Source organism: Bos mutus, chromosome 2, assembly GCF_027580195.1.
Source record: "Bos mutus isolate GX-2022 chromosome 2, NWIPB_WYAK_1.1, whole genome shotgun sequence".
In the NCBI taxonomy this organism is placed as follows: domain Eukaryota; kingdom Metazoa; phylum Chordata; class Mammalia; order Artiodactyla; family Bovidae; genus Bos; species Bos mutus.
This window is the reverse complement of record NC_091618.1, coordinates 50,088,768-50,110,254: the sequence shown is the minus strand read 5'-3', so window position 1 is coordinate 50,110,254 and position 21,487 is coordinate 50,088,768. Positions and strand designations below refer to the sequence as shown.

Below are 21,487 nucleotides of genomic sequence, written 5' to 3'. Positions count from 1 at the left end.
AAGCCTGTGTGCCCAACTACTGAGCCTGTGTGCCTAGGCTTCTCTTGTGCACAGCAAGCCACAGATAACAAATGCTGGCAAGGATGTGGAAGTGTGAGGGCTTTGAGATCATCAACACAAAACATTCCCCCTTGAGAAGAAGCGGGGACATTTTGATATAACATAATGACAACATTTGTTTTATAATCACAAAACAGGGAGCCCCTGATTTGAGTTTTTTGTCACCTGAGAGAGTCTTTTCACACTCAGTTCAACTGACCTTTCCTCTGAAATCTCTTCTGATTCTCTCCCCAACTCCCTCTACTGTACAATCTTCTTTCATAGCACCATCATAACTGATTGTCTGCCCTCCTCTTTCCTGATTCCCGCCAACCAGGCTATGGGCCAGGGCAGAGATAGTCTTATTCATTTCTGTATCAACCTAGCACCACATCAGGCTTTCCTGGTAGCTCAGACAGTAAAGAACCTACCTGCAATCCAGGAGACCTGGGTTGGATCCCTGGGTGGGGAAGATGCCCTGAAGAAGGAATGGCTACCCAACTCCAGTATTCTTGCCTGGAGAATTCCACGGACAGAGGAGTCTGGTGGGCTACAGTTCATGGGGTCACAAAGCGTCACACATCTGGCATACAGTAGGTGCTCAATATACATTTCTTGGAGAAATAAATTAGAGTATTGTCTTAATTTATTTTAGACTCTATCAAACCTAAACAACAAGAAAAAGGTCTGAGTGAGGATGGCTTGTAGGTTTCTGTGGTGAGGCAGAGAACTGCCATCTACAAGGGTTCAGGGATGCCAAAGAGTCTGGATGGGTCAGTGGCAAGGTTGTCTGCAGCTCTCATCCATATCTAAACTTGACTAAAGATAGCAACCCCTCAGTCCACCATGGGTACGGCCTGGCCTTGTTTCAAAACTGTCTGACCATCCCAGGATCCCCAGCCCTTCAGACTTCCTATCCATTCTATTGCTTTCAACAAAGCCTTGGTTTTGTACCTCACTTATCCAGTGGATGAGAAAGCTTGCTAAGAAGGTGGTACAAAAGTCATGAGGCTCAGCTACCATTTCTTATCAATAAAGTTCACCTGTGTCCCCACCAGTGTGGGCTGCCTGATATGCAGTCTGGTTCCAGAGAGACCTCCACTACAATATGACCTACAGATCAAATGACATTCATGTCCACAACCAGTTCACAAATGCCAGTTCCTGAAAACCCAGTGGTTTCTGGAATTAGGGGACCAACATTAAAATTTTGTTTAAGGTGGAATATTTATTTCCTTGTTTCTGGCTACCCAAACCTGTATATGAAATGATTAGAGGCTCCTATTAAAATGAAACTATTGGTGTGGCTAGTTCCAAGCATAGGAAATCTAAATGTTGGCATAGTCATAGAAAGGATAGAGTGTGGGCTGGTCACCTTTATTAACAGGCCAATGCAGGCCCAGTGCTGGGGACGGGTGCTAGTGAGGAAGAACAGGAACACTGTTTCTTAAGAGGAGACAGCTGGGATTTCCCTGGCAATCCAGCAGTTAGGACTCCATGCTTCCACTGCCAGGGGCATAGGTTCAGCCCCTAGTCAGGGACCTGAGATCCCACAGGCCAAGTGGCCCCCGAAAAATAAATAAAAGAGAGGGCTGAAGAGACTACAGTTTGTGGGTGTGGGTCCATCAAAGAAAGTCTTTATAAAGGACACATAAAGGAAGTGGGGTCACAGGTGGGATCTACTGCTTCTCAATCCCTCAAGAATTTCCCAGGATGGATTTTCCCAAAAGGCTGAGGTGTATCCCAGACATCTGTGTCACTCAGCTAGGACCGGGGTTGCTAGGGAAATTTTATTCAGGGGTAAGAGATGATTTGATTCCAACTTGGCTGAGTGGGGACTTTCTATTACATCCCTCAGGTCACTGGAGGTCTGGCCTTAGAAGCTGCCAGCTGTGTCTGGGTAGACCCCTCTCTGGCAGCACAAGGTCAGGGGTGTGGTGAAGAGGGAAGGAAGTGCAGCTGTTGTGTTCCTGGAGTTCCCAGGCGGTCCTGACATAGGAAGCCCTTTCCCTCAGTTCTCTGGAGCCATGATGTGGGGTCAGGATGGTCATGTACTTCCTCCAGCTGAAGAGCAGCTCTCCAAAGAGAGCCCTTCCCCCAAGCAGGTCTCCTGGGCTTTGCTGCCACACTAGGCATATGTAGTGAGAAAGCCCATGCTTACCAGGAGACCACTTTCCCTGCCACAGGATTCTCTCACCTCCTACTGCTCCCCTCCCTGCAGTCCTCCCCTCCCTGCAGTCCTCCCCTAACACCCATACCTCTCACCCCCACTCCCTGATCAAGTGACCCTCTAAGCCCTGGAGCACTAGACTTCTGCTCAGTCAGGCATGCCTCAGCCAGAACTGCCTTCCTCCTCCTCGTTTTCTCAATGCCTGAGATGTCTTCGTTTTGAAGGCCTAGCCCTCAACCTCCTCCAGGCCCTCCCTGAATTGCTTTCCCAGTAACATGTCTCAAAACTAGTAGTTCATCTCTCCTTGGTCCCTGAAATTTACTTGCACTTTGCAAGATGTCCAAGAGCCATATAAGCATCCTCTCTAGTAGATACAGTGACTGAAGATGCACAGGATGTCAACTTGGTGGGAAGTCTCACCTGACAGAGGAGCTGACCAGACAAGACTTTCATTTTTGGTGGCCAAAATCTAATTGCTGCCATAGCCACCTGTAATTACCAGGGTGACAGAAAGGTGGAATGAATACCAACCACAGTGAGTGAGTGCCATCCTGCACCTCATTTCCTGTGTGCTTATCTGTGAGCCAGGTGAGCTAGGAATACAGAGTGGTAACTAGGAGGCCATACATAAAAAGGGCCCTGAACACTAGAGAAGCTCAGAAAATGAAGTTCTGTGTCCAAAAGACACATATCTTGTCTCAGGATATGAAATACATATCCTGAATAAACCATCTTGTCCAAGAATAAAAGCATAACATATATAAATGACAGATCTAGTTTCCCAGCTATTGGAAATTAATAAATTTGGCATTTTAGTTTATAAATCATTCTCTTGTAAACTTAGGAAGTGTGAGTAAATTCCCCAAATTCTAATCACTCCCACTGAGCTAAGAAAAATTGTTTCTCTGGGTGAACTGCATAATAAAGTTTGAAAACCATTAGCAACAAGGAATAAATGTGATAAAACATGCCTTTAAGCAGTACTCCATCAGTAAAAAACATTTTTAACACAAGCAAAATTATATTTTTAATTATCTAATTATAAATTTCATAGATGCATTACTATTTACCATACTTAATATTCTATACGATGCACACAAAACGTACATTAAATTTTTTTAAGAAATAGAAGTGGGTATTCCATTGCCCTCAATGGATCACCTTGCACACTTCTTGGGATTCTTTTACTCCCTTTTTGGGAATCTATTGTCTTAGATCAAAGATCTCACCTTAGGACTAGACCATCCAACTCAGACCAGTGTCTTCCAGTCATTAAGGACTACCCAAGACTTTTTGGACTATTCCCCATCAAGAATAATTTCTAAGGGAGCATTGTACAGTGCTACTTCATGAATGAAACTCACCAGAATGGATCTATGAATAGAAGTTTTGGCAAATCTGTATCCAGGTAATGTTTTTAAATAATTCAAACTAGTTCTTATATGTCCTAGTTTATAAACATCCTCCTCTTATCTGATAAGCATGAACTATGCTTCGTTGCTTCACCTCTAAGGGCTGGGCAAGTAGAAGAGGCTGGAAAAATACTTGTTTATCACAACACTGGCTCATAGCCAAAGTGAGAATATCCTTGTCATCTGTTTTAATGCAAAGCAGCCAGTTCTTCCCCTTCACCAGGCTCTTCTTTCCAAGTTATCCCCGAGGCAGCATACAGGCACAGCAGTCTCTTCCTTACCTAGTATTCTATTGAGCAGAACACAAATTCAGCTACCTGTTTAGTATAATTCAAACATTTAAGATCTTTGCAATGACTCGCCTTTGAAGCCCTGAGCTGCCATGTCAGAAGTTCAATTATCATGTAGGGGCCGAGAAGTGAGGATGCCCAGGCCACGTGGAGAACCCACGTGGAGTTGCTCACGCTGACAAATAGCATCAGCTGCCAGGCACGTGAGTGAGGACATCTCCAGATGATTTCAGCCCCCAGCTGACAAGTCTTTCCAGCTGAGTCCAGAAGCCATGGAACAGAGAGACGCTATCCCGCTACACCCTGTCTGAATTCCTAACCCACAAAATCCATGAGCATAATACAGTGGCTGTTTTATGCCACTCAGCTGTGGGGTGGTTTGTTTTATAGCAACAGTAACAGTCTCTGTGAGGTTCTGAAGTGTTCTCTGAATTGTTAGAGAAAGACAACATTATGCTTCGTGTTAAATGGCCTTATGTGTTATCTAATTGAGGGCTACCAGGCAACCACTGATACACACCATACAGAACAACTCTAATAAGAGTATTGATTAGATTCCAATATCATGTCTTTTGTGTACTAGCAAACAATCAGTTACTATATTTGTAGAATGATGGTGTCTGTGGTGACTTCACTGTCCCCCTGAGAAGTAGCTGTTTAGTTCCCTCCTTCCTCTTAGAAATGGCTCCTCCTCCTGTAGCTTCTGCCCCTTCTCCATTGCTCGAGGCAGGAGCCCAGGATTCATTCCTGGCACCTCTCTGCTCCTTGTCCTTCACATTTAATCCATCATCAAATCCTGTATGATCTACCTCTGAGATACACTGGGAAGCAACCCACATGGCTTCACCACTAGCAATCACAAGTCATCCATGTGAGTGGCACCCCCTAGAGCACACAAGTGTGTGGCAGCCTGTCCACAGGTACCACCCTATCCCAGGCACTTCATTTCTACCCTGACTCCAGTTTTGGTCTTCCTATTGGTCTCACAGCTTCTACTCTTCCCCTCACAATCCTTCCTCCACACAACACCCAGAGCTACTGTTTACAATAGTCATCAGAACCTTTTGCATTTAGAATTAAATCCAGACTCCCTCATTCAGCTCCAATGACCTGGCGCTTCATCTCCTCTCCAACCTCTTTTTCTTCTACTCTCTCACTCCTGTTTCCTATCCCAGAACTCGCTGCTCTCTCCCCCACCCATCATGGCCCTTGCTCATGGCTTTATCCAGATTGAAATATCATCCCCATCTTCTCAAGGCCAGTCTCAGCTGAAACATCCCTGCCGCCTCAGAGATCTTTTGCAACCACCTTTAATTCAGTATCAACACACACTGTTGGCTTCCTTCACTGCATTCTTCTCAATTCCTATGGACCTACAACTCATTTCCTTTACCCATTTACTGCCTGTCTCTCCATTATACTGTAAACTCCTGAATGCAAGGATCAGGCCTGTGTCCACCACCAATGTATCCCCAGGGCCTAGCACAGTGCCTGACACACAGCAGGTCTGATCAGTGTATCTTGTATGAATACATTAACTTGCACACATGTTGTACCACCCCTATTCACTGCAACTTCTGTTTTCCTTCCAGGTTGAGCACGGACTAGTGGTTCTCAACACGTAGTCCCTAAGCAGCAGCAGCAGCATTGCCAGGGAACTTATTAGAAAAAGCCCCACTCTGGATCTCCCAAATCAGAAACTATGGGAGTGAGACTCAGCAACCTGTATTTTAACAAGTCCTTCAGGATGCTAATGCTCAAGTTCAAGAACCACTGCCACAGATGATTCCAGAGACTCTCATTCCATAATAGTATATCTCAAAGTATATCACATTGGTTCTGAGGATTGGTTCCAGGTGACAGCTTAAAAAAAAAAAAAAGTAGGCATTTGAAGCCAAATGAATTTGAAAAACACTATGTCAATGAAAGTTAAACAGGTTTCCTTATAGTAGGAATTTCCAGAAACTTTAATATAGCAATATACATTGTGAATCATGAAAACAAGGAAATTTGCAGTAGAAGTACTTCCCAATTTTATTTAGCCACAAAATATCTCTTTATTTTCCCTTCTAAACACTAGTCAAATTTATTGTGGTCTCTGAAAAACACATTTTGGAAAATGTTGTCATAATGTATTCTTCCCCAGAGAAAATCTTAACACCATTCCAATTCTTTGTGCTTACAGTGATATTAATAATGTCTGAGTCACTGGCTTAAAAAGCTTTGTGTATCTTCATTACTTATGCTCTTTCCTAGATTTGAAAATAAAAGTGTAAATTAAGCACATCTTCTACATGTTCTTAAATATCAGTAAAAAGAATTCTGATCTTTGTTAAAGCTTTAAATGTTTATAAAGTCAAATATAGAGGAATAGAAAATGGTGGCAGTTTCAAGTTGAATTAGAAAAGCCGAGTTTAGTCTCTTGTCCTGCCCTGAAGTAGACAGTGAGGAGATTCACTATTTAAATTGCAAGAGAAAAGACCTCTAATGAGCATCAGAGAACCAGCTTCCTGTCTGGGGCTCTGGGAGAGCCTTAGTTTTCTTCCCTAGCTGAATGGGGGAAAGACAGATTCTCTGGCGATGGAGTGGAAAACTGCACAAGTGACTGAAAAATTATTGGCCCCAGCTGACAATCAGTAACCTTGAAAAGGCTGAGCCAGCTTGGAAATAGGAAGTTAAAATATTCATGCCAAACATCCAGTGTTTACTTAATCAGGGCTAATGATTAGCTTCTTAATGAAATTTTATAAGCTCAGTTGCACACAGAAAACATTTGTTTCACTAAAAGCAAATAGGTCTGTTTGTACTATAATCAGACATCTGGAACACAGAAGACCCCCCAACCCTCAGGAGTACAAAGGCAATTCTGTTTGGAGACTTCCGGTCATTTTTACAAAGATGAGAGTGATCAAAATGTGATGGGAGAGAGAGGGTGGAGACCAAAAAGTTTACCATGAACACATCTGCCACAATCAGTGGTTTTGAAACTGCAGAATTTAATGCCATAGATCCTAACATAAGAGTTCTGGCCACGCAGGGTCTGTGCAGTAACAGAACGATTCTACTTCTATTGCAGCACTGACCATTTCCTCTGATAACCTGGATAAATATCTGTCTCAGCCACCTGATCATGTGATCCACCAGGAGGACCAGAACTCCGTTCTAGTCACCTTACAGTTCCAGCCCCCGCACAGTGCTGGGAACATGGGAGATGCTCAACAGACATCTGCTAATTGAACTGAAGTGAGATAGCCATGGTTAGGTGGTTGCTGCTGCTGCTAAGTCGCTTCAGTCGTGTCCAACTCTGTGCGACCCCATGGACTGCAGCCTAGCAGGCTTCTCCATCCGTGGGATTCTCCAGGCAAGAACACTGGAGTGGGTTGCCATTTCCTTCTCCAGGTTAGGTAGTTAATTAACGCCAATTTTTTGAAAAAATTGTTTTCAATTTCTTCATTTTGGGCTGTGCTGGGTCTTCGTTGCTGTGTGGGCTTTTCTCTAGTTGTGGCGACCGGGGGCTCCTTTCTAGTTGTGGTGACAGGCTTCTCAATGCAGAAACTTCTCTTGTTTCAAAGCACAGGCTCTAGGGTGCTCAGGCATCAGGAGTTGCAGCATGTGGGCTCGACAGATGTGGCACACAGGCTTAGCTGCTCTATGGCAGGCAGGATCTTCTCGGATCAGGGATCGAACCCGTGTCTCCTGCATTGGCAGACAGGTTCTATGCCAATGAGCCACCAGGGAAGGCCCCCAAATGCGTTTTAAATGGTTTTTATTTTTTAGTTTATTTATTTTTGGCTGCACTGAGTCTTCATTGCTTTGCGAGGACTTTTTCTACCTGTGGCGAGTGGGGACTACTCTTGGTTGCGGTGTGCGGGCTTCCCATAGAAGTTGCTTCTCTTGTGGAGCATGGGCTCTAGGTGCGTGGGGTTCAGTAGCTGTGGCACAAGGGCTCAGCAGTTGTTGCTCTGGGCTCTAGAGGACACACTCAATAATTGTGGTGTACGGGCTTAGATGCTCTGCAGCATGTGGAATCTTCTCGGACCAGGAATCAAAAATCTGTGTTCCCTGCACAGACAGGTTCTTGGCAGACAGATTCTTTTCCACTGTGCCACTAGGGAAGTCCTAAATAGTATTTTAAAATATTCAAGTTTAGTAAGGTTCAAGGAAACATACCAATTGAATCTAGGAAATGAAGTAACAGGACCTATTTTGAAATTGATAAATTGACAAACATTAAATCTGACCGTTTCTCCAGAAACAAGATACTCAGTGGGTAGCCTGGATGGATTTTTATTAGCAAAATGAAAAAGAGGGTCAAACATGTGATCTTTCTAGAACATTTTCACATTTAGCCAAAGACTACTGAGTCATTGATTCCATTGGTGGCACTCATGGTAAAGAATCCCCTTGCCAATGCAGGAAACGCAGGAGATGCGGGTTCAATCCCTGGGTCGGGAAGATCCCCTGGAGGAGGAAATGGCAACCCACTCCAGTATTCTTGCCTGGAAAATCCCACAGACAGAGGATCCTGGTGAGCTACAGTCCATGGAGTCACAGAGTCAGATATGACTTAGTGACTGACCACGAGCACAAACTGAATCATTATTCAAAATTGTGGGTGATAAATCTTCCTTAACTGTTACAATTATACCTACAATTATATCTGCAAAATGCTTTATAAATAAAGCTTTGTCCTCTAACAAGTCTGCTTTTAATAGGAGACTTGGAAGAGGATATTTGCATGTGTCCTAAAGAAATCCCAGGCATTGAAGTTAATCTGTACCGATGCATGAAGTCAAGTTGTCATACGTTGCAAAAACAGACTTCCCTGACATTTATTATAGAATATTGTCAAAAGCCAAGAATTCTGAATATTACACTTTAGGGAAACTCAACGTATTTGTTCTCAAGTTTTCTCTCCTTAAGAGAAAAACCACTAGAGCTTCTCTAATATGGGGGAACTATATATTGAAATATGTGGTTTATCTCTGAGGGAATTCTATTTGCTTTATTGAAATATGATGAACAAAAACTTAGATATTTGAAGTATGCAATGTGATGACTGATATACATATACATTATGAAAAGATTCCTTCATCAAGTTAACACATCTATCACCTCACATATTTACTTTTTAAAACAGATTCTACATGTAAGTGATTCCATGTGGTATCTGTCTTTCTAGTTTATTGCATTCAATGTCCTTCAGGTTCATCCATGTCGTTGCAAATGACAGAATTTCCTTCTTTTTTAAGGCTGAATGATTATTCCAATATTTGTATTCTAGAATATATAAGGATAAAAATCACAATTTCTTGAAAAAGATACTTTTATAATTAAATGTATTCAATAGCGAGTAAAATTAAGATTCTAAAAATACCATTAACAATAATTTTACCTTTACAAAGGTACAAATCTTACTGGTCCCCCTTTTTTTCAAATGTATAATTTGATACGTTTTTAATTTTTAAGAGTGTGGTAAAACACACATAACAAAATTTACCATCTTACTTTTTACCCATTACTACGACTGATGCAGTTGTTACCACAGATCAGATTCAGAGAGTCCCTGACAAAAGGGACTTCTCCTCTTTAATAAAACAGCCATTATTACAAGGCTCTTGGCCAAGAATGGACCCACTGTGATGAAATCCTAGAAGGAATATTGTAGAAATATGAAATCTATGAAATAAATTTTTGTGGCATATAGCCACATAGATAAATCTTGAGCACATAATGTTGAACAAGAAAAAGCAAGTTACAGAGGCTATAAACAGCTTGCTTAGTTAAGGTATTTAAAGATACACAACACCATCTATTGTTTTGGCATCTATGTAACACACACACATAAATTTAAAGGTATAAATAAAATCAGAGTATATAAACACAAACATTTAAACTTCAGGACAGTAGTCCCTGGGGAGAGAGATGGGGGAGGTGGGGTGATGGGTCAGGAAGCCTAAAGAAACGTCAGCTCTGTTCATCTGATCCTAGCTGATGCCAGATGAGGGTGATTCAGTGAGAACAAAGCCATGTCCCAGCTCCAACGGAGCAGACGTGCTAGTGGAGGGAAACAGACAGAAGACAAATAAATGCACTGAACACATGAGGCAGTGAAAGCGCTAGCAAGAGAGGTTAGAGGCTGGTGGAGGGAGGCCGTTTTACAGAGGAAGTTTGGGGATGGTGTCTTCTCAGGTAAGGTGGTGCTAATGCAAAGACTCAAATGACGCGAGGAGCATGTGTTTATATGGGGAAAGCTCTTCAGCTGTAAAATTCCATTTTGTTTCTCTAAGTAAATCAGGTAAAATGTTAGTATTTCTTCCATTACAGTAGTGGGCTCATGGTTGTTTTCTGAATGTTCAAATATTTTCATAATAAAACAAGAAGATTAAAAAAAAGAAGAAAGCCCACCACCATCACTTCTTCGAAGATTAGGAGGAAGGATGTCAGACATCTCCAGATACCGTCCAAATGAAGTATCTTGAGCCTGTGACTGCAGATCTTATTTCCTTAGGGATCCTGCATACATTGGGGCCCCCTAAGAAACAGTAATAACCCCAGCACTGGACATGCTGCCTGGCCATTAGGTTATGCATGCTTGCCTGCTATTCCATCCACCTACCCATCCACCAACTGACCTAGCTATCCATCCACCCATCTATCTTTACCTCCCAAATAAAACATATGCCTGCTCAAACACCCTTATTTGAAAAGGAGAGGGCAGATGATAAAGAGACAATACAGCATATATGTTTTAAATAGAGGGAAAGGACATAAGATATAAATCAACATGAAGCACTGATGACAAAAGACAGGACCTCTGAGATCTGGCGAGGAAAACACAGTGTGTGTATCTGCGAGCCACAGAGATCTACCATTTACATCATGCTCCAATGTCACCTTGCTCCCTCCCCTCTCCCAAAGAAAGGGAAGGTATCTTAGTGATGTTATGTTCCCACGTGCACAGAAAATCAGGGAGCAAGGGTGGAATCACAGCTGCATGGATACCTCAAACTCTTTTTTTGGAGATAATGTAATTGAATAAGAAAATGTGAGGAAGTACATGGGATGTCAGCTCTAATGCTACACCTCTAGCAGGTATTTAATCAATATTTGGTGAATGGATGAATGTATATGAGGTTGCCTTACAGTAAGATTTTATGAATGATGTACTTTTTTGTACTCAGAGCATTTCCCAGGTCACAAAATTCTTTCAAAGGTCATGGTTAGCCCCGACACCTCTCTCATAATAAACAATTCTTTTTAGCCAACCATCTAATGAGGTTCTAGACAATACATAAGCCATCGTGTCCTTAGTGGAAGTGTCCTTGGGGTTGGGGGGTGGGATTCCCTGCTTCCACCTTTCTAAAGCTATCTGAATTGGGATGTGATGGCTGGATCTCAAGCAGACATTCTGGACAATGAGATAGAAGCCACCTACCAAGGACGGCAGCACAAAAAGAGACAAAGGCTGGATCTTACCATCACTGAGCACAGGCATACCTCATTTTATTGCACTTTGCTTTACTGCATTTTGCAGATACTGAGGTTTGACTTTTTTTTTGCTTTGTTTTTTACAAATTGAAGGTTTGTGGCAACTTTGAGTTGAGCAAGTCTACCAGTACCTTTTTTCCAACTGCATTTGCCCACTTCATGTCTCTGTGTCACATTTTGGCAATTCTCACAATATTCTGAAGTTTGCCATTATTTTTCTACATGTAATGGTGATCTGTGATCAGTGACCTTTGATGTTACTATTGCAAAATGATTATGACTCACTGAAGGCTCAGAAGATGGTTACCTGTTTTTTAGCAATAAAGTATTAAGGTATGCTGGGTGGCTCAGACATTAAGGTATTACTGGTGGCTCAGACCAGTAAAGAATTTGCCTGCAATACAGGAGACCAGGGTTCAATCCCTGGGTCTGGAAGATCCCCTGGAGAAGGGAATGGCTACGACTCCAGTATTCTTTCCTGGAGAATTCCATGGACAGAGGAGCCTGGTCGGCTATAGTCCACGGCATTATAAAGAGTTGGACACGACTGAGCAACTATCACAGTACATTATTAAGGTATGTACATTGCTTTTTAGACATAATGCTATTGCATACTTTACAGACCACAGTGCAATGTAAACATAAGTTTTATATGTACTGAGAATCAAAAATTTCATGTGACTTGCTTTACTGGGATACTCTCATTATTGTAGTGGTAGGAAACCAAACCCGCAATATCTCTGAGCTATGCCTGTACTACGCTAGTCTTGGGTAGCCTACCTCTGAACTTGTACATTGGAAATAAACAAACTTCTATTTTATTCAAAATCACTACATTTTAGTTTTACTAAATGTAAAACTTTTATTTTACTTTTTTAAATTTACTTTTATTTACTACAAGTTACCATTTTCCTTTTATCGGTTTTCTAATGCAGCCAAATCGAATAACATACCAACCAAAATCTGATAATAAGTTTGTTATCAAACTCACTTAATAGATAAGGAACTGAGCCCAGAGTGGATTAACTGGCTCAACAACACACAGAACCCAAGACTTCTGCCTCAAACCTGAACCCAGTACTCTTTTCCCTAACCATAGTTGCATTTTAGGGTGGCTGATAGGGATTCATCATTGTTCTGCTTAGTTGATCAGTCATATCCAACTCTTTGCAATCCCATGGACTGTAGCCCCACCAGGCTCCTCTGTCCATGGGATTTCCCAAGAAAGAATACTGGAGTGGGTTGCCATTTCCTTCTCCAGGGGGATCTTCCCAAAGTGAAAGTTAAGTCGCTCAGTCGTGTCTGACTCCTTGCGACCTCATGGACTGTAGCCTACCAGGCTCCTCTGTCCATGGGATTTTCCAGGCAATAGTACTGGAGTGGATTGCCATTTCCTTTTGCAGGGGATCTTCCCGACCCAGGGATCGAACCTGGGTCTCCTGCATTCTAGACAGACAGTTTACCGTCTGAGCCACCAGGGAAGTCCCAGGCTCCTCTGTCCATGGGATTTTCCAGGCAATAGTACTGGAGTGGATTGCCATTTCCTTTTGCAGGGGATCTTCCCGACCCAGGGATCGAACCTGGGTCTCCTGCATTCTAGACAGACGGTTTACCGTCTGAGCCACCAGGGAAGTCCCAGGCTCCTCTGTCCATGGGATTTTCCAGGCAATAGTACTGGAGTGGATGGCCATTTCCTTCTTCAGGGGATCTTCCCAAACCAGGGATCAAACTGGTGTCTCCTGCGTTGCAGGCAGATTCTTTACCACTGAGCCACTGGGGAAGCCCCTTGATATGGATTATGTACCAATAAATAAGGGGCTTCTCTGCTGGCTCAGATGGTAAAGAATCCGCCTGCAATGCAAGTGACCTGGGTTTGATCTCTGGGTTGGGAAGATCCCCTGGAGAAGGGAACGGCTACCTACTCCAGTATTCTTGCCTGGAGAATTCCATGAATAGAGGAGCCTGGCAGGATACGGTGCATGGGATCACAAAGAGTCCGACATGACTGAGTGATTTTCACTTCACTTCACCAATAAATAAAGTATATCAAGGAGGAACATACAAAACAGTTTGTTGTGAAAGTGTTATATCAAAAATTCTGATCAGGTGCATATGGGAGGTAGGAAAGCCCAGAAGGAGTTTAGGAAGCGGGCTAAAGGAGAAGGTATACTGTACTGCACTCAGGATGACTTCAGAAAGTAACAGCAACAAATCCACAACTGCCCTAGACTGACTGCCGTGAACAACCGTTCAAGCAGGAAGTTGGCAACTGACTTGATTACAACCACCTATGCACCTCCTGGGGAAAAATCCCATCTATCTCCCAGGCTTCTGTCCTAATTATATAATATACATTTAAGCTCTTTGCATTTCTTCTTTTAAAATCAGTTATATAATATTATGTCTATAAAACTACAATTGGAAAGTCCTCTGGCTATAATAATTATATAGTCAGTTAACATTTGAAACCAAAAGGAATATACCCTTGGTAAAAATAAGGGCTGGCACAGTGAATTCATCTAAAATATATGTTATACCCTTTTAATTTGAGCGTATCTTTTAAGAATAATCTGAATATATGGTTCTCTCTGCTCAATTCATTTTAAATGAGTTATCTCTTTTCAACAAAGCTTTAAAATTTTATGATTATAACTACATTCTCATTATAAAAGAAATTAGAAAATAAAGAAGCCCAAAAGTACCTTGAAACTTTCACTGTTTATTCTAACTGAAACTACAAAAATTATTTTTCTGTATCTTATGATATGAAATGTTCCTAAATATAACTAAAAAGACATGAAATTATATGGTATTGCCATCTAGAAGTACTACACAAAAAAGATCTTAATGACCCAGATAACCATGATGGTGTGATCACTCATCTAGAGCCAGACATCTTAGAGTGCAAAGTCAAGTGGCTCTTAGGAAGAATCACTACGAACAAAGCTAGTGGAGGCAATGGAATTCAGCTGATCTAGTTCATATCCTAAAAGATGATGCTATTAAAGTACTGCACTCAGTATGCCAGGAAAACTCAGCATTGGCCACAGGGCTGGAAATCGTCAGTTCTCATTCCAATCCCAAAGCAAGACAGTGCCAAACGATGTACAAACTACTGCATAACTGTGTTCATTTCACATGCTAGTAAGGATATGCTCAAAATCCTCCAAGCTAGGCTTCAACAGTACATGAACTGAAAACTTCCAGATGTACAAGCTGGTTTTAGAAAAGGTAGAGGAACCAGAGATCAAATTGCCAACATTTGTTGGATCATACAGAAAGCAAGGGAATTCCAGAAAAACATCTACCTGTCTTACCTGCCTCCTGAGAAACCTGTATGCAGGTCAGGAAGCAACAGTTAGAACCAAACATGGAGCAACGGACTGGTTCCAAATCAGGAAAGGAGTACATCAAGGCTGTATATTGTCACCCTGCTTACTTAACTTCTATGCAGAGTACATCATGTGAAACGCTGGGCTGGATGAAGTACAAGCTGGAATCAAGACTGCTGGGAGAAAAATGAATAACCTGAGATATGCAGATGACACCACCCTTATGGCAGAAAGCGAAGAGGAACTAAAGAGCCTCTTGATGAAAGTGAAAGAGGAGAGTGAAAAAGCTGGCTTAAACCTCAACATTAAGAAAACTAAGATGATGGCATCCAATTCAATCACTTCATGGAAAATAGATGGGGTAAAAGTGGAAGCAGTTGGGAGATTTTATTTTCTTGGGCTCCAAAATCACCTTGGACAGTGACTGCAGCCATGTAATTAAAAGATGCTTGCTCCTTGGAAGGAAAGCTATGACAAACCTAGACAGCATATTAAAAAGCAGAGACATTACTTTTTAGAGTTCATATAGTCAAAGCTATGGTTTTTCCAGTAGTCATGTACAGATGTTAGAGTTGGACCATAAACAAGGCTGAGTGCTGAAGAATTGATGCTTTTGAATTGCGGTGCTGGAGAAGACTCTTGAGAGTCTCTTGGACTGCAAGGAGATCAAATCAGTCAATCCTAAAGGAAATCAACCCTGAAATTCATTGGAAGGACTGATGCTGAAGTTGAAGCTCCAATCCTTTGGCCACCTGATGTGAAGAGCCGAATCATTACAAAAGACCCAGATGCTGGGAAAGAATGAGGGCAGCAGGAGAAGGACGCACTGAGCGTCCCCCAGAGGACAATTAAGAATGATGCTAACCAGACCTGCCTTCACACATCGTAAAGGGCTGGGAAGGCACATCACTGCAGCCTGCTCAGAGCCCTCTGGAGTTCATGAATCATTCTCTACAGGACATAGGTCATGGCTTCCAAACCACAGCCCCACATCCTGGGCAGTGGTCCAACAAGGAGCGGGGAACGTGACAGTACTGCCAGGCAGATGCTGAGAGGTGAGCACCTACCCTCAGGACAAAAACACCCGTCCCAGAGCTGTGAAGGGGCCTGCAGTCTATCCACTGGCCAGGGAGCCAGAAGTGCTGTCCACACTTGCAGAACACGGGTCACTGCTCTCCCCAGAACCCTGGGTCGTCTGCTTCAGGACTCTGCTTTGGATTTCCAGATCAGGTGGCCAGAGAAACCTTAACTTCTAAATATTTGCTGATCCACAGTTAGCAAAACGGTGGCCTGCAAGCTGGATTTGGCCCACAGATGTGTTTTCTTTGGCCTAAAAGATGTTGGATCATTTTTTTGGAATAAGCATTGAACAATTTAGAGATTTCCTGTACTTTCTCTTAGAAACTTAAGTCTGGGCCACACCGAGCCTGTATTCTTGTGCAGAAACATTCAGCGAGAGCTGAGCGGGTCATCACCCCCAGTGACAGTATGCCTCCTGACCCTTGCCTGTAGCCTCCTTACTCCCAGCGGTTCCTGATTTAGGTCTAATTTAGAGGGTCTGTAAAGCTAACAAAATAACTCAGGTCTTTATCTCCATATAAAATTCCTTATTTAAAAAAGAGAAAAAAAATCAAGATATACGAAGGTGAAGGAAAATATACCAAAGTCTAGAAGCTTAAAAGCCTGTGTTATATAGCTTGTATTTGTCATGTTTTCATGACATGATAGAAAGAAGCTGAGAGAAGTTTAAAAAGGCTGTTAAATTTATCACTCAAAATTCTTTAGGTAGAGTCAGATTACATCCTTCTGGATGGATTCAAAAAATTATTCTATTTTTAAAAGAAACAGTGCACATGTCCAGTTATAAAGTAAATAGGTCATGGGGATGTAATGTACAGCATAGTAACCTTAGTTAAAAATACTGTACTGCACATTTGAAAGTTGCTAAGAAAGTCTATCTTGAAAGTTCTAATCATAAGAAAAAATGTTTTTGTACTATGTATGGTATTTTTTTTTTGTAGGTATGGTAACACACATGAGAACAAGTTACAAATTTACTACTGACAATTTGTCTCGTTTATCAGAAAAACCCCTCTCATCAGATAAAAATAATACAGTTTCTTTTTTTCTCACTTAGATCTTGAGATTGGCAGGTCACCATCCTCTGAATTAATGCCCATAGTCAAGATTCACAGCTTTAATGCTTCCTCCACTTTTTTCACTATAAGTACTTTGCAAACATAATGCTAGCTTTCATGTCAAGATGTATTCTAATAGATGCACTCATCATCCCTTCCTACCCTGGAAGTGAAGACAGTAAGCAAAATGCACCAATATATTGGTTTGGCCAAAACGTTTGTTCAGGGTTTTGTAAGATCTTACAGAAAAACCTAAATGAACTTTTTGGCCAACCCAATACCTGGGCCAGATCCTATTATGGCAAATGATAAACATTAATTGCTTGGCAAACTCATTTATTATTTGTATAAAGTAGATGCATTAAAATAATCAACCCAGGGACAACCCAACCGTAAAAAGGCATTTTTAAAACTATTATAACAAAATAAAATTGAATATGCACTGGCAATTAGTTGATACTAAGGAACTATTGCAAATTTTATTCAGTATGACAAAGATTTTGTATGTGTGTGTATTCATATGTTACTGCTAGTTTTAAAAAGAAATAAACTCCATGGGTTTGCTATCATGTGGGACTTACAAATCTTAGAATTGTAGTCTTTCACAGTTTTAAGAGACTGTAAACATCACCTAGTCCAGGCATGGAAAGAAGATTTTAATTTACAGGCCAATTTAAATTTCACAGTGCTGTCCCAAGAAGAAATGCGAGTCTATAAGGCTGAGTGGGGGAAAAAGGTCATGAACCATTAGCAATACTGGCCAAGGACACAAAAAAGGAAAGTGGGGCCATGTATGTTATTACTACTGGTCACCTCTAGAATCTCTAGTCTAATGGTCTTTCAAAGAGTTTATTATTTGTTAAGTCAACTCATTACATCTTTAGACAGCTCTATGAAGTTCTTTCTTTTATTTTGGCCTGAAATCTTATTTTCTGCAGCTTACAATGATGTGACATATAAGAAGAGCTCCAGTTTAATTTGACAGTGCTTGAACTATTTCAGATATTTCTCTCATCTTTCCCAAGGCTAAAACATCACCATTCCTCACTGGGCATGGTTCCCTCCCTGTCTTTACCACTTGCCATTGACAAGCCCCAGTTTGTCTCTGTTGTTATTTCAGTGTGGTATGCAGTAAATGGTCTGCTGATGCCATGTTGTCATAGCATTATCCCAAAAATGTCTTTATTGAGTTCAAGTTTTGGTTTTCAGAATCTCTACATTCATTTAGACTTCAGATGCTCTACTTCAATTTAACCAGTTGGATAAAAGCTTCTAAATCTTTCTATTATCAGCCACATATGGGTCAACTTTAATGGATCTCTCAGAACATATAACTGTCTTCCCACATTTCCAGGCTCTGGCATGCCAGCAACCAGGGAAACCACAGAGAGACTCAGATGACCCTTCCCGATTGTTCTGTGGCTCCTCAAATCCATCTATGAATTTTCAATCTTAGGAAGAGAACTTTTAATCTTACAACTGAGAATGGAGGGCCACTAACTAAGCCAGAACTATCTGGCCACCACTGTCCTTGTTGAAAAATAGGTAGGCTTCCCTGGTGGCTCAGTGGTAAAGAATTAGCCTTCCAATGCAAGAGACATGGGTTTGACCCATGATTCAAGAAGATACCACATGCCACGAAACAACTAAGCCTGTGAGCTGTAACTGTTGAGCCTGTGCCCTGGAGCCCGTGCTATGCAACAAGAGAAGCTACTGCAATGAGAAACGTGCACACCAAAACCAGTGAGTAGCCCCTGCAGCAATGAAGACCCAGCACAGCCAAAAGTAAAAAATAAATAAATTTTTAAAAATTAAAATAGGCAACCACAAATTGGCTCAACATAAGTAATAAAGCAGGTTTAGTCATTCACTCAACATGTGTTGCAAGGACTGAACTGGGCCACTGAGCAAATGAGAATGAGTGACATAGCAGTCATGTCATAAAACACAGTTTCTCAAAAGTAAAACACAGACATAAATAACTCAAGTAAAGTGATCAGTGAGGTACAAAGAGCTAAGGGATTTGGGAGGTGGAAGAGAAGGCAGCAGAAAGGAAGTTGAAAATTAGGCCAACTTAACAGAGGAAGGCGGAGAAAGCAATGGCACCCCACTCCAGTACTTTTGCCTGGAAAATCCCATGGACAGAGGAGCCTGGTAGGCTGCAGTCCATGGGGTCACTAGAGTCGGACACGACTGAGCGACTTCACTTTCACTTTTCTCTTTCATGCACTGGAGAAGGAAATGGCAACCCACTCCAGTGTTCTTGCCTGGAGAATCCCAGGGACAGGTGAGCCTGGTGGGCTGCTGTCTATGGGGTTGCACAGAGTCGGACACGACTGAAGCGACTTAGCAGCAACAGAGGAAGGATCAATAGCAGGCCTGAAAGGACAGGTGGGATCAGAACACTGGAGAAGTGAGAAAAGAAAAAATACCAGGTTGAGTAATGCCGTTTGGTTGATGCATACTGCTACTGGGAAATAAAGTCTGGAAAAACACAAAGAGGCAAAGCTGAATGAGACTCTTCTATCAGGATCAGTCAATCAAAGTGTATTTATACCAAAGAACAGGCAACCCATCAAAAGATACAGAAAGATGAAGATAAAAGAAAGCAAAAAAGTCAGAGCCTAGAGCAGAAAAGAAAAATTAAGTGACTAAATAGGGATAAAGAGAGAAAAGCAAAGGATGAGAAGAAAAGACAAAAACTGTCTTCTCGCTAGCAAGAGGTGCTTCCCTGATTTACTTCCCCTCCTTGACAATGACATGTCTGGGAGCAGCCGCTCTTCTATCCTAAAATGAATCTTTGGGTTTAGATTTCAAATCCAGATTTATCTTCCATCTCCCTATGCCCTTTGTTAACGATCACTTCCCCTAAACTGTCTAATCCACCTCCAGCAGTCACTGTGACTGATTCCGAAGGAATGCCGCCCAAGGAAAACCACTGAAGAGGACAGCTCAGTGTCTGCAACATGCCTGATAACAGAGTAGAGGAGCAAATGATCTTTATACTCCCCTGAGGAAGGGAAAGGGGGATGTGAAGAGGGAGGCTCTAAGAGGTATGAGCGGAGGAAAGAGTCTGTGGACCCAGAAGAGCCACACGATCAACCTAAGAACTCAGGCTCCTCTTAGGCTTGTTTATTCACTCATTTAACCACTCATTCATTCATTCATTCCTCTCTCTTTATCCCACCCTTCTCTGCTGTCACATCCAACAGCTGCCACACATCTAACAGCAACTACAACACACTTTCCACAGCAGCCTCAGTTCATACCTCACTTCATTAGCCCCTCATGATTAACATAGGCCCCTAAATAGTGTCCCAGATTTTCCATTTCAGAAATACAATACGGTATGATTTCTCACTTGTTGCCTTCTCTGCCACGTTGTAAGCTCACAAGGGAAAGAGCTATCTTTTTAACTGCTGTATCCCCAGGACCTTACACAGGATCCAAACTCAGTAATTAACTGTCAAATTAACAACACACTACACAGACGACTAAGGGGTATCATTTGAATTACCTAAAATTCTCTAAAACCAGAAATTAGTGTAGCCAAGACAGCAACTTGTTCACCAAAGTCACTGTTCTCTGACACTTTGGGGACACAGTTACACTAACTTCCCAACCTCTTCTGTAGTTAGCCGTGGCATGGGATGAGTTCCGGGCAGTGGGATGTGAGTAGACGTGATTATGCCACTGCCGAGCTGTCCCATAAAATCCTCCCAGGCTTTGCTGCCACATTCTTTTTTTCCCTTCTTGTTGGGCTGTTGACACACCCCTTGAATGACCTTAGAAGCTACATGCTGATACCTGGGACTCTATGCAGAAAAGAGCCACCCCTCTAATCTGCTCATAAGAGAACTAAACATATCTTATGTTTTCATCTGTGTGTTACAGCAGTTAACCTCCTCTAATGTTTACCAGCTAGTAGCTGTTTGTCACTTTCCTAAGGAGAAATTAAAGGCTTTCAGGGGACAGTACACTCCTTCTTGGTACACAGGACTGACAAAAGTCCTGCTTGTTGATGATTATCAGGGAAGATAGTAACCTTGCCTTGGGCTGGCCTGGGTGTGGCCCACAACACAGAACAGGCTAGATGAATTCTGGTGATGTCAGAACATAGATGATCAACTTGCTTGCCTTGCCTCCTCTCAGAAGTATACGGCCCCATCGGCCCTAGACAAATGCCCAGTTGCCTTCTCAAGTAGTCTGGCCCTGACCTCATCTGTGCTTACCTGGCAAAAATGTCACAGCACACTGCTCTGCTGCTGTCAGTGCCAGCTGGGGAGAAACTGCCAAGAGCTTTTTCAAAAAGCCACAGCAACCTACATTGCCACAGAGCAATGGGTGGCAGTGATGACTCGCCTTCTGAATAAAACATGTGGCTGAGCGGACAGAGATGCAATCTCAGACAGAATGCATTTCCCAGTGGCAAAGCTGTTCTTGCACCGTAGATGTGTCTGAGTCTGTTGTTTCTCCTGAACACTTGGGACTTCAAAGAGAACTCCTCTCCCTGACAGACTGGAGCATGTAGGTAATTGCATTACATTAAGAGAATTAGTAGCATGTACTATACATAATTGCTTGTTCAATCTAGGTCTAGGAAACTATTAAAAGG

At 42.1% G+C, this 21,487-nt stretch overlaps 1 protein-coding gene across 5 annotated transcripts in view; it reads right to left on the bottom strand.

The window, feature by feature from the left end:
- The window catches only part of ANKRD44 (ankyrin repeat domain 44), a 311,092-nt gene that overhangs the window by 163,582 nt on the left and 126,023 nt on the right, over positions 1-21,487 (bottom strand). The window lies entirely within an intron of this gene.